This window comes from Pleurodeles waltl, chromosome 6, assembly GCF_031143425.1.
Source record: "Pleurodeles waltl isolate 20211129_DDA chromosome 6, aPleWal1.hap1.20221129, whole genome shotgun sequence".
NCBI lineage: Eukaryota > Metazoa > Chordata > Amphibia > Caudata > Salamandridae > Pleurodeles > Pleurodeles waltl.
The window spans coordinates 412,786,827-412,800,469 of record NC_090445.1 but is presented as its reverse complement, the minus strand read 5'-3'; the positions used below and the strand labels follow the sequence as shown (position 1 = coordinate 412,800,469).

At 46.8% G+C, this 13,643-nt stretch overlaps 1 protein-coding gene across 1 annotated transcript in view; it reads left to right on the top strand.

Annotated features, from left to right (window-relative positions):
• Positions 1–13,643, top strand: part of GNAI3 (G protein subunit alpha i3) — a 184,730-nt gene that overhangs the window by 161,085 nt on the left and 10,002 nt on the right. The gene's annotated exons all lie outside the window — the stretch shown is intronic.

Below are 13,643 nucleotides of genomic sequence, written 5' to 3'. Positions count from 1 at the left end.
CCATCGGTGACAATAGTCATCTCTTGCTGTACCTTTCGCTGTTGTCGAGACCATCTTCACACTCGGTTACTTTATTCTACTCAACGCGCCCTCTTGGAGCCTACTCCCACGATTCCTCCCTGAAAATGGTTACTGCTTGATGGAAAGGACTCGATTCCAAAACTGTCCACAGTGTTGTAGAATGACCTCCATCTGGTTTGCAAACTCTCTCTCCCCGGAGCATGACGAGGCCTGCTCTGCCTGCCTCACCTTCTGCAGTAATAAGACGTTGTGGTGCTGACGCGAATGACACCTCACTCGACAAACTATGGCACAGTGACAGGGAGGCGACACCCCAGGCCTCTTTGGGTAATCAGATGTCAAACAGCCTCTTCAGTTCAACCCCTCACTGAGCTCTCATTCGGAGTCGGAAGAGTCCTAGACCCTCCCTGTCCAACCACGGAAGACATCAACAGTGAGTTCACCATCCCTCCCTCCACCACCTTCCTATCATCGAACTGAGGGCCAAGCACTGCCCTCGAGGGGGTTGGATGTTTAGCCCCGAAGCCCATCTTCAGGCTTCCAGGCTGCTACTACCTGAGGCCTATATTTTGCACTGAAAATATGCTTCAATTATGACTCTGAGCCAGCCTCAGGCACCCAAACAGCTGCAGAACAGCCAGCTTCTGGTGAGGACAATACTTTCAACACCAACAACTCCTGCAGCACCGATTTCTAAGACACCCTCTAGGCATTCTTTGGCTCCGTAGACCTCTTCAGCAGCCAAACCTCCCTCAGTGAGCCAGAGACCCATTTTGTCGACAAAGCGCCCGGTGCCCAAAGTCCCATCCTCCACTGTCTGAGGACCAGGAGAAGACAATCCTGTAGGGTTTTCAGGAGGAGCTTGATGCCAGATAGAATAGGATTTTCAGACATCCACAAACTGGCAGGCTCCTCATCCAGCCTCCACCAAAGACTCCGGCATCTTTCCCTCATAAAAGGATGTTGGCATTTGAGGAGGATGTTATACTGTAGCTGGAGCCTGAACCACCAGCTAAGTCTAGAAAGCTCCAGGATTGGGGTGCTAGTCCTCTACCTCTGAGGCACCCCCTTCCTCCACCTCCCCTCCCCCTCCTCTTCCTTTCTCTCCACCTCCTCCTCCTCTCTACCTCCCCACCGGATCCCTATGAGGCCCCATTCCACCCTCAGCTCCTTGATGACCCTTGGACCGACTACAATGTCGATCCACCCAGGGACACAAACCTGAACCTTTAACCTGCAAAACTGTGCCCACCGGATGACACTACTTCTTACCATGCGTTTCTACATCAGGCTGTTGCATTTCAAAAGGTGTAGACGCACAAGGTCCAGGAGGATTACAATTTCCTTGTTGAGGTGCTGGCCTCCACCCAGCAGCCCCTGTAATTCCTCCGTATGTTCAAGGGAATGCTAAAACTGCTCCAACGTGTTCATGGAGCCTGTTCAAGCCAGGGTGGTAAAAAATACACCCCACTACCTCAGATCCCCACACCTCCCCCCCCCCCCCCCCCCCCACCCCCCATACGTCAGAGAACAGCTCCCTTGTGGTCCATGTAGCCCGCAATTGTGCCAACGCCTAAGGCACTGGGGATGTTCCTCCAATAGAAAAGGATAACAGGAAGATCAACGCGGCTGGTAAGAGGGTCTCAGCTCTGTCACCAACCTATTGGCGCATCGCCATTTCCATAGGCCATTTCTCCAGGTACAATTGGGCACACTTGGATAAGACGGAGGAGCTCCTCCAACATGTCCCAGAAAATTACAGGAAACGTGGCAATGAGCTCATTTCTGAGGGGGAAAAATAATTTCCAACACTACTATCACTGTGCCCTGAACGCTGCTGATATTGCAGTGCTAGATACCAACGCCAGTGACCTTATTCACCGCTGTGCCTCGCTGTGTGTCTCTGGATTAAAGCTGGAAGTACAGCAGCATTTGCTCAACCTGCCCTTTGATAGGGAGCACCTATTCGGACTGAAGGTTGTCCAGATGCTCAAGAAGATAAGGAAGGACACAAATACAGCAAAGGCTATGGGAGTTCTCCAGACCCCTTCTCCCTGAGGTTCCTTTTTACAGGTCCCAGGACAAGTGGGTAGGTGCCAAGATCTTCTCCTGAAGCCACTACCTCCTGTTGGAGGCCTCAGCAACAGAAGACCCCTTCACGGGGCCATTCTAGGGGAGGCTACAGATGTAACAACTCCTAAAGCAGAGAAAAAGGCGATCCGGCTAAGGGACATGCCTCTGCCAAACAGTGACTCGCTCTATCTTCCCCGATCACACTACACCTGTTAGTGGAGCACTCTGGGTGTTTCTTGTATGGTGGCAAGAGATCACCTCAGATCACTGGTCCTCCCCATCATAGGGCCAGGTTACTGCTTAAAACTCAAAAAGGCCCTCCAAAACACACCCTCTCCTCAGAACATCAGCGCCTCCTTCAAGAGGAAGTAGAGGCACGCATTCGCAATGGGGCCATAAACCTCATGCTGCCACACCAGCGCCGCAAAGAAGTGTGCTTCCTATACTTCCTTATCCCAAAGGAGTACATATTACTATGACCCAAACTCTACCTCAGGCCCATTACCGTATACAACTTCTCAGAACACTTCTGCATGACCATGCTCCAGGATATCATCTCTCTACAACAGCAAAGTGTCTTCATTCTAGCACTTCATGACCTGAAGGACACCTACTTTCACATCCCACTCCACCCTGCACATCGCCAGTGCCTCTGGGTTTTAGTAAGTGGCCAGCATTTGCAGTTCAGAGTGCTGCCCTTTGGTGTCCCCTTCTGCCTCTAGGGTGTCCTCTTAAGTGTCTTGCTGTGGTTGCTGCCCATCTCAGGAGGACCTGGATTAGTGGGTCCCCTTACTTGGACGACTGGCTGATCAAGAGCACAAACAAACAGTGCTTGGCTCATACACAGACCACCACAAACCCATTGCACAATCTAGGGTTCACAGTCAACACAGTAAAGTCCCAGCTTCAAACCTTTTACGTTTAGGCCTTGTTAGGGTAGTCCTCAGCTTAGTCACTCGAAAAGCTTATCCGAGCCAAGCAAGGGTCCAAGCTTTCCAGTTGTTAATGCCTCTTTTTTCTGCCAGATCGCCAAATAACAGTAAGGACAGTCATGTGCCTCCTCAGCATGATGGCTTCTTGTATTGCCATAGTTCCACATGCAGCTGTTGCAGGAGTGCCTTGCTGCTCAGTGGTCATAAGTGGAGGGTCACTGCAAAGATCTAGTGTTTTATTTGGTGCTGCAACCATCGCTCTTCTGCTGTGATGGAACAGAAACAATCTGTTGCAAGGCCAGCCCTTTTTCAGTCTAGTACCGCAAGTGAACGTCACAATCGACACTTCCCTCACCAGATGGGGTGTGCTTTTACAGGACTTAACTATTCAGGGCATGTGGACATCTCACCAGTTGGTTCTCCACATCAGTTACCTGAGTCTACTGGCCGTCTTGAAGCCTCCTTCAGCCACATTCAACACAATGCAGTTCTCTTCTGCACAGGCAACATGTCCACTTTGTACTACCTCCAAAAACGCACTCACAAGAGTTGTCAGAGTTAGGTCAGTTCATTTGGCAGTGGGTACTTTACTACAAAGTCCATCCACTGGCGGAGTACTTGCCGGGAGTAGACAACGATTTTGCAGACCTGCTCAGTAGGATCTGGCAACAAGTCCACGAGTGAGAACTCCACTCGCAAGTCCTGCTCCTGTACTTCCATTGCTGTGGTTTCCAGACATAGACCTAATTGCCACCATTGAAAATGCAAAATGCCCATGTTTTGCCTCCATGTTCTCAGAGTCAGTGGGTAATACACTAAGGATAACATGGGTAAGGAAATTTGCTTATGATTTCCTCCTCTCCCACTCTTTACATTTGTGGTTCAGAGGCATCTGAAAACACCCCTCCCTCTTATCCTGGTTGCTCCCACATGGGCCAGACAGTCCTGGTTCCCTACCTTGCTCAACTTATGCCTATTGCCCAATGCAGTCAGGCATCCAAACCCCAGGCAGCTCAATCTCATGATTTGACTCCTGAAGTTCTAGAATTTGGCTAAGTCAATGTCCCTCCTGAATGTATGACCATCGCAAGGAGGCTTGTAGACCTATCACACTGGTGGAAGAAAATGCATGTTTTTGTATGGCCACCCCCAAAGTTTTGGACTGATGCTGCTGGTCTTTCAACAGAGGGTGCACTGAGACCTGCTAACCAGACCTCAGTGCCAGTTCCCTGACCCTTAAATATGTATATTTGATTGACATGTACCCAATTAGAAAAAGCTAACTTTTAAGTCCTTCATGTCTGGTACCAGTGGTACCCAGGGCCTGTAAGATAGAGTGTCCCTCTCGGGGACTGCAACACTTTTTTGTGCCACCCTGAGTGGAGCAAAGTAAAATGTGATTCCCAGCCTGCCACTGCGGACTAGTAGAGCAGTTTAAAACTGCTAACTCGACTTTGCCATTTTAAGCAATGACAATGCCCAGTCTCCCTTTTTACAGCCGGCTTACAAGCCCTAAGGCAGAGTGCAGCTTACTAAAAAGTAGAACGTGTTTGATATGTTCTGACAGTAGAAACCCGCAATTGTCGTTTTCACCATGCAAGAGACTTGCCCATTGTCAAGTATAGAGTTACGTACTGACAACTCAGCTGAACTAACTTAAGAATGGGACTACCAAAGTTGGTACTTCAGGGTATCAAACAACTTGTATATTAAGCCCGACTTGATGTGTTAGCTGAAATTAGTATGACTTGTTGCCTCGTGCAACTTTTAGATGGTTGCTACACAGTTGCCGAGTTATCTACTAGCCTTTTGCTGAGGCTGCCCCCGAGTTAGCCTTTAGTATAGTGGCAACTTCACTTTTGACCAACCACAGAGGTCTTTGAGGGACCTAGGCCCCACCAGAACCTTGAACCGAGAAGCGGCCCCAGGAAGACCCCTGTCAACCGTACAGCATCTTTGGAAACCTGTGTCTCTTGCACCAGGACCACTCTATAGAAATCAATGTCAAGTGACCACTGACTCTGTAACTGGACTGAAGACTGCTTTTCTTTATTAGGTAACTCCTGCCAGAGTAGGTTGCTCAGAGTAGCTCTAAGTAACTGCATTCCATTTTGACCAAAGTTTTATTGAAAACGTTTATATCAAATTTGATGAATTTGCCAATGTGCTTGTTTTGGGTAAAAAAGTTGTGATTTGTTTCTTTAAGTAATTATATCTCTGAAACCCTTTGGTCGATCATTTTCGCTTTGGTGTCCATAAATTCTTAAGCAAATAAGCTATTTTTATCAATTGGTGTTGGATTTCTTATGGGACATGTTTCTCTCTTCTTCAGTTGCTTTGGTGCTGTTTGAATGCTTTATATTTTTTCCTTTGTTGAAGTCTGACTTCATGAAGCCACAGCTACCCAGGCTTGGCAAAGGTCTAACCAGCTAAGCCTATCTGTTCCTAAGAAGGGTTGAAATGACCAGACCATTGAACTCCTGGTGTTCTTCTCACACCTGGCAGAAAGGGCCCTTCACATACTTATGTCAAGAGTGCCCTTGTATTACATTGACAAGACAAAACCCTTTTGCAAAACTCTGCAGCTTTTGTCCCTTTCGTAAACCACATACGCGGCATACTGTTTCCAAAGTGGGCAGAATTGACAGAGTAATGGCCCACCTGCCACAAAGTGTAGGTAATGTCGGTCAGTAGGATGAATGGGGATGTTAAAGTAGGCCTCCTTGAGTTCTAATGCCGCCATGTAGTCCCCTTGTTGAAGAAGAGGGACGATAGCCTGCAAAATTACCATATGGAGGTGTTTGGAGAGGATGTACGAGTTGAGGCACCTTGAGGGGAATGTCCCGGATGAGTAAGTAGAGAGAGTAAACGTCCATGCCATGCTGGTGGGGTGGGATGCGCTGGTCTTTGCCCCTTTTTTAAAAGAGAAACATGTTCGTCTTCCTCTTCCTGAAGAAGACAGATGTTCTCTGCTGAGAGTGCACTTGTGGGTTGGGAGTTTGGGAACTTTTTGTGGTTTGCTCATGTACTGCCGAGAACTTTCACACCCCTTCCCAAACTACCAACCAGAAAACACCTGCCGGGGCAGACTACATGATTTTCTCCCGTGCTGTCAGGAATTGACATGAGAAAATTTTGCTACCACCAAGCTAAAAGAGCCCTCACTGTTGTACCTCGGACACAGTCTGCATACAGAAAGTCCACAACCATGGCCTTCTAGAGACATATGGCCCAGCTGAAATGTCAATCAACCACTTGTAATTACACACATTTGCACTAAGCACTATTGTGTGGATATTCTAGCCAGACAGCAGGCAGTGGTTGGCCAGACAGTGTTAAGGACCATATTTCAGATATCTGCATCTTCCACGTGGTAGCCACCATTTGTGGGAAGATACTTTGTACAGTCTGTGTGCATGTTTACATACAGCAATGCATGCTACGAACGGAAAACGTAATCTATTTGTAGCAAGTAGTGCTGTAGGTCCACACGCAACATATATATCTCTCTCTCTCTCTCTCTCTCTCTCTATCTCTGTCTCTCTCTCTCTCTATCTCTATCTCTCTCTCTCTCTCTCGTATATATCACAGGTTTCTTCCAGGATTGACTAGCTTACCTTAATAATAGACATGTTCACCGCACTAATTTTTACTTGCCACTCTATACTACTCTCAACCTCTATGAGAAAAGCAATTTAAAATGGAGCCTGTGCCTATCTATGCTCATTTCCAACTATAAATTGTGAATCTAAATACTTCTTCGATGAAAAACAATTTGCAAACCTCCAAGCCCAACACTAGATGGCATGAGTATGCAGAGCATGTAAATGTACAGCACTACAAGCAATGAACAGATTACAGGATAATAACACTTTCCTTACTTTTAATCTTATTTCTCCCTTGTGTTTGATATTGTTGAAGTTATGAGCAACCGTTAATCTTTAGAATCTGGTTCCTTACTTGAACCTTTCAGTCAAAATGAACTGCCTTACTGACACTGCTGAATGTTCTGAAGCAGTGGTTGTTGGTATTTCAGTATGAAAATGGAGACGCCTGTATGCCATGTTTTCTGCTTTATTTTCATGTGTTCTTTTCAAAGATTTATTTAAACCAGGTTTTCAGCGTAATGTATTTTAACTGTATTTTACACTGGTAAATTTTAAAATTATTTTTGTAAAAATGTTGCATTCTAAAGGTAAGTTTGTTTTATGAGATAGTTTTCAGAAATTAAAGTGGATGTATGTCCTTGAGGTATGCAAAAAGGTGGAGATGTTCCAATATAATTAATTCAACGAAGTTTTGATGATGAACTGGAATTACAAGTAGCTACTCGTTATTTACTGAATGTTCACACTGTACATGATGGGCTAAAAGACCACCGTTCCTTGAAGGTATGTTGGTGCAGCTGTTTTGTAAAAGCTTTGATTAGAGTGCAGGTCAGTAGGGCAAGCTTGTGCTTTTTTTTAGGTCGCAGTATACCAGACATCGCACCTGGTTAGTTTGCTAACGACATCTTGGGGACTTTCCGAAAGATGGCCTTAGAATGCATTCCTCTCATTGATTACCACAGGCTTTGTGGTTTTCTGGCTTTTCACACTATCTGACTTTCCGTTTGCTGTTAGTACAATTTGTTTTTCTTCAAATAAAGTTTTCGAGTCACTGGATTGAGTGACTTCCCCTCTCGGTAAAACTGCACATGGGCATCGAGTCCTTTGTTAGATTGTTTCTCTCTTCCATCCGTTTGGACGTATGTTCCTCATGCTCCAAGATCTCTGCTCCATACAGTCGAAAAACTGTATTCTTTCCGTCCTACAATCATCGTCAGTATCGTTTCGATCACATATTCTTTAAGAATTTCACTTTCAGTTCCATTCCCATACTCCGAAACGAATTTTTCAGCCTTTTTGGGCGCAAAGAGGTCCTCTCGTGCCTGCCTCTTCCACGTGATATTGAAGTATGCAGCCCTAATGGAACGTGCTCCATTTTCGTTTTGCCCCTTGATGCTACTCAAATTTTCCACACACTGACTACCATCAGGTGTGTAATTTGTGTCTTTCACCAGACCACAATGAATAGACCTGCGTAGCGTGCCATTCTTTTTGATCGAAGAAGACACTTAAAGATCGAAGAGCTTGTCGGATGGAAATGGCGTCTCAACATCCAAATGATACACAGGACATCTTTGTGACGAGCATACGCAGGAAGACTTGGAAGAGAAGGAGGCCTTCGGCTCAGAAGATTCGGACTCTGATGTGCAGTCGGACGTTGAGATACAACCATTACAAGCAGCACAAACGGTGAGTAAAAAGCCCACAATACAACAACAAAAGAGGTCACCGGTCCGCCACTGCCTTCCAGCCATGGTCGAAGCCGAGAAACTTATTCCAATGCCTGACATACCAGCTCGGCACAAAAAAAAAGACAAGTCCAAATCTCCTGCATCGATCTCCAGTGCTTCATGAACGAAAATACAGTGTGCTTCCGTGACGCCCACTTCGCCACCGAAAAAGAGACAACAGCCAACTAATGTTTCGGCACCAAAAATTTTCCATACACAAAAACCTTTGTTACTGAAAACATCACAAAAGATTTTCAGTGACTTTGGACAGTCTGTAAGCAACGCTTCATCACAGGTGGAACCAATTTTAGAAGTTAAGGACGCTAGGCAGCGTTGACTTCAAATTAAACAAGGAACAGGGCGGGTTATAACATTACCTCTGCCACCTTTAAAAGGGAAATTAACTTTCAAAGAGAGCCTTGATTCCTCTACGCCTCCAAAAAAGACTACCAAAGAAAAGACTTATTTTCGTAGTCAAACTTCTCCACCTTCATGTACTTCTCCACAACATACTCCTCCACCAACATCTTCCCCCTCCTTTAGGGGTCACCCCACCTAGTTTACAACCTGGTGGGTCTCATGATCTAGGGAATGCATTAGATGAACATGAACCATGGGATGAGTATGATCTGGATCTTATTACACCAAATGATCTGGATCATTACCCAGCTAGACCTTCACCACCTGATTCCACCTCATATCAATAGGTTATAGCTACGGCATCAGCATTTCACAATGTACATATGTACACTGATCCAATAGAGGAAGATTTTTTTTATTTGACACCCTTGGCGCAACTCATAAGGAAAGGCAGTTCCTTCCAATGCTTCCAGGCATGCTCATACATGCAGATGAAATATTTAAAGAGCCTCTTAGAGCAAGGGTTATCACTCCCGGAATGGATAAATGTACAAGGCTGCACCCACTAATCCTTTATATATAAAAACACAAATCCCTCCAGACTCTATTGTTGACTCTACTGCACGCAAAAGAGCTAATAGCCAGTCAACAGGAAACGCACCTCCTCCCGATAAAGAGAATAAAAAATTAGATGCAGCAGGAAGAAGAGTGGCAGCTCAAGCAGGCAATCACTGGTGAATTGCAAATGCCCAAGCGTGCTATCCCGGTATGATAGAGCTCACTGGGGTGCTTGGAGGAACTTTTACAATACCTACCAGAAGAACATGGTAAAAGGGGGGGGTAGAAATTGTAAATGAGGGACAAACAATTTCCAGCCACTCCATTAGATGTGCGCTTGATGCTGCTACTACAGCAGCCCACAGTATTAACACCAGCGTCATCATAAGGCGCCATGCCTGGCTCAGATGTTCAGGGTTTAAACGGGGTACAACATGCTGTTGGAATTGGCCGTTTTTGCAGGGTTAGCCCCAAACCTGTTACCTTCTTCCTCCTATTTTTTCAGATCTGTTTTTGCTGGTTTATTGCCTCTGCGCACTTTACGACTGCTGATCAGTGCTAAAGTGCAAGTGCTCCCTATGTAAATTGTATTGGTGATTAGTTTATCCATGATTGGCATGTTTGATTTCCTAGTAAGTCCCTAGTAAAGTGCACTAGAGGTGCCCAGGGCCTGTATATCAAATGCTACTAGTGCGCCTGCAGCACTGGTTGTGCCACCCACATGAATAGCCCTGTAAACATGTATCAGACCTGCCACTGCAGTGTATGTAGGTGCATTTTTAAACTGCCAGTTATACTTGCCAAGTGTACCCACTTGCTGGTCTAAACTTTCACTTTTCATACATGTAATGCACCCCTAAGGTAGGTCCCATGGGCAGGGTATGTTAAACGTCGGACATGTACGGATGTGTGTTACATGTCCTAACAGTTAAATACTGCTATAATCAGTCTTCACTGTTGCAAGGTCTATCTCTCTCATAGGTTAACATGGGGGCTGCCTTTAAATAACTCTGTAGTGCAGATTCCCTTTGAGAGCAGATAGAAATGAGGAGTTTGGGGTCTCTGAACTCACAATTTAAAAATACATCTTTTAGTAAAGTTGGTTTTTAGTTTGTTAGTTTGTAAATTCCACTTTTAGAAAGTAGGCATTTTCTTGCTTAAACCATTCTGTAACTGCCTGGTGTTGATTTCCTGTCTGGGTCATTTTGACAGTTGGCTGTTTACACCTCTCCTCTAGACAGTTACGCAAAGAGAGCTGGGGTGTAGCCTGCATAACCTGATGAGCCATCTGAGCTAGAGTGGACGGAGGTTTGGTCACTTACAACTGAAAGGACTGTACCTGCCCTCACACAATGTAGTCTCCAACACCCTGGTGTATATCTGGGGTCTGGCCTGGGCAAGGCAGGATCTTGTCAACAACAGAGAATTTCCTTTGAAGTAGGCCTACTTTAAAGGCTGAAAGGGGTATAAGTAGTGGACCCAAAGCCCCAGGCGTTTGGAATCTTTCTGGAATCAAGAGGAACCTCTGCCAAGGAGAAGAGCTGAAGGAGGAGTACTGCCCCTTTGCTGTGTTGCTTTGCTGGGTCGGCCTGCTGTTGTTGATAGTGCCTTAAAAGAGAGCAGAGGATGAACTTTGCTTTGTATCCTGCTTGAGAAAAGTTCTCCAAGGACTTGGAGTAGAGCTTGCCTCCTGTTGGAAGTCTCAGGGATATCAAAGACTTCAGTTTCATCTGCCTACAGCACTGGGAACTGTGTGTTTTGTGCTGTTCAGGAAGAAAAACCACCACCACGCCGCCAACGACTAGGCAAACAGTACCACCATGGCCAACATGGTGATGTGGCCTCTTCCACCCCTGGGGTCTGACTTCAGTTCCCTCCCAGAGAAAACTCTGACCACAAGGATAACAACCAAGAGAGGCCACTGACAGCTGTCAGTGTCAAGAACCAGGCCATCCTAGGGTCTCGCGCCTCTGTGGTTTTGAAAAGTGGGGGGCAGTAACCCTAAGTGACTTGAACCCTTTTTCCACTTCACCTCCCACCAGTTCAGGGGTGGTATCCTGAGACTGGCCATTAACCTTAGGGTCTGTACTCCCAGGCTGAGCAAGGGGACAGCGGTGGGCTTTCCCTCTTCCTGTACCTCCTGCTAGGGTCCGGTACCTTCCGCCTTGAAGTGATACCCCCGACAACTGAACTGTGAGGGCGCATCCGGCTGCCACCCCTCCTAGTTCCCCTGATACCTGGGGCAACTCATTCCCCAGAATGCAGTCTATGGGCATCTGGGGGACCGACTATGACCCGCCTCTGGGGCACCTCACCACCCCACTCTAGGGATACCAGGGACATTGGGCGGAAGAGGTCCTGCCCATGGGCTGGTGTCACCCAACACACCTGGCCAGTGTACTGTTCTGGGGAGACAAGTTTTTCCACCATCATGGTATGGCTAGTCCCACTGTACCTTAAAAGCAGTGACTGGGACCCCATTCACTGTCACCTGGTGAAAGTGATGACTCCCACCCTCAGATCACCAACTCACCCTCTGAGTCTACCTCCCAACTAAGGGATTTCATGGCATGGTCTATGACCTTCCCCTGGGGGATACCTCCCCCTAAGGCCACATCGGCCACCTCGGGTGAGAGGCCCCCTGTGGGAATTGTCTTAGGACAGACAGAGTCCCCTTTCATGTGTCCTAACGAGAACACTCAAAGCACCGGGGTTGAAATTGGGGTGCCCGGGGCCACTGCCCACCAGAACCTCCTTCCTTCCTGTCAGAAGAGGCCTAGGACCCTTTTTCTACCCCCTTATCCTGGGACCTGCCTGTGTCTCCCTTGACCTGCATCTCCTTCTGTTACGGACCCTGCTCACCTTTGGCGGAGTCTCCTCATACACCTTCTTGTGAACCCTGGTACCCAGTAGTCTGTCACCATAGCAAGCTTCCTGGGGTCAGTCAGCTTACTATCAATCAAGTGCTGGCGCAGCTCTGCAAAACACAGACTAGACAAGTGCTCCCACGCAATTAAGTTGTACAGCCCCGGAAAATCTGTCACATTACTGCCCTTCACCTAGACATCCAGTGCTCTACAGAAAGAATCTACACATTCTAACCAGGTCTGGGAATCATTTTCTTACTCCCTCTAATTTGATCCCTGTACTTGTCAGGAGTGAAACTGTACCTAGTGAGAAGGGCCTCCTTCATGTCAGCATAGGTGAGGTTGTATCCCTTACCCATAGCTAGCAAAGTGTCCCTCCCCTCCACTGTGAAGTGGTTCCACAATCCTGCTCCCCAAGTTCTTCTCTGGGACCCTATTCATGTGGATAGATGCCTCATATCCCTGAAACCACCTCTAGGTATTATCTCCCGTCTTGTACTCTTTCCCTACATTCTTGGGAATGTGGACTACCCTATCTGAATGTGCTGAGGCATTGCTGGCACCATCATTGCTGGATCTACTCCTCTGATCCAGATCATTTACTCTGAGCTCATGGTCCAGAAGCATCATCTTCTCCTCCAGGGCTTGCTGCTCCGTCTGAGCCTCCATTTTTTATCTCTCCAATTCTGTCAGATGCCTCCTGGCTTCTCTCCAGTCCTCCAGTTCCTCTGGTGTAAGGCTTTTTGATCCACCACTGCTGGTTGGCCCAGGGAGTAGCCACCCCCCACCTCTTAGCAGCTCCTGCACACTCAGCACATCTTCCTAGAATGTGGGTCAACGGATTCCCCAATTGGATCCTCAGACTGCCACTGGCAGTTCTGGCTGCTACCCAGGACCTCAGCGCCTTTTGTAGCTCCTCCTTCTTGGTGAGACCCCTGACCTGGACTTTGAGGTTTTTGAAAACTGCTTTCAGTTCCTTCACAGTGTTAGTTTCCAACCTATCCCCCTCAAAAAACAAATCCTGGGATGCAACTGATAATGCTCTTGACTGAGACATGATGTTGTTGGGGTTCACTTGAACTCAAGATCAAAAATAGGTCAGAGAAAACAATCAAAAACAAAAATCTGTATGTGGCACGTAGTGGTCAGCAATATGGTAGTAGTGTACACCAATCACTGTGGGTCAAGTGCAAATGCAAGTCTTATCCTCACCGCTGACAACCAGTGTTAGAAATGGGATCTCTAGTTGGCAGTCGGTTTGCACCCTATCTAAGTAGGAACCCTTACTTGAGTAAGGATAAGGGAGATGGCCAGAGTATTCCCAAAATGTCTTTCACTAGTTGCAGCACTTCTCGGAAGAAAACAAATTCATGTTTTCCCCTATTTGGACCATTGGCTCATCAAAGCCAATCATTTGCACAGTGTCAAAGACACACTCAAACTACAATTCATCTCCTACACTCTCTGGGGTTCACCATAAACTACATCAAATCT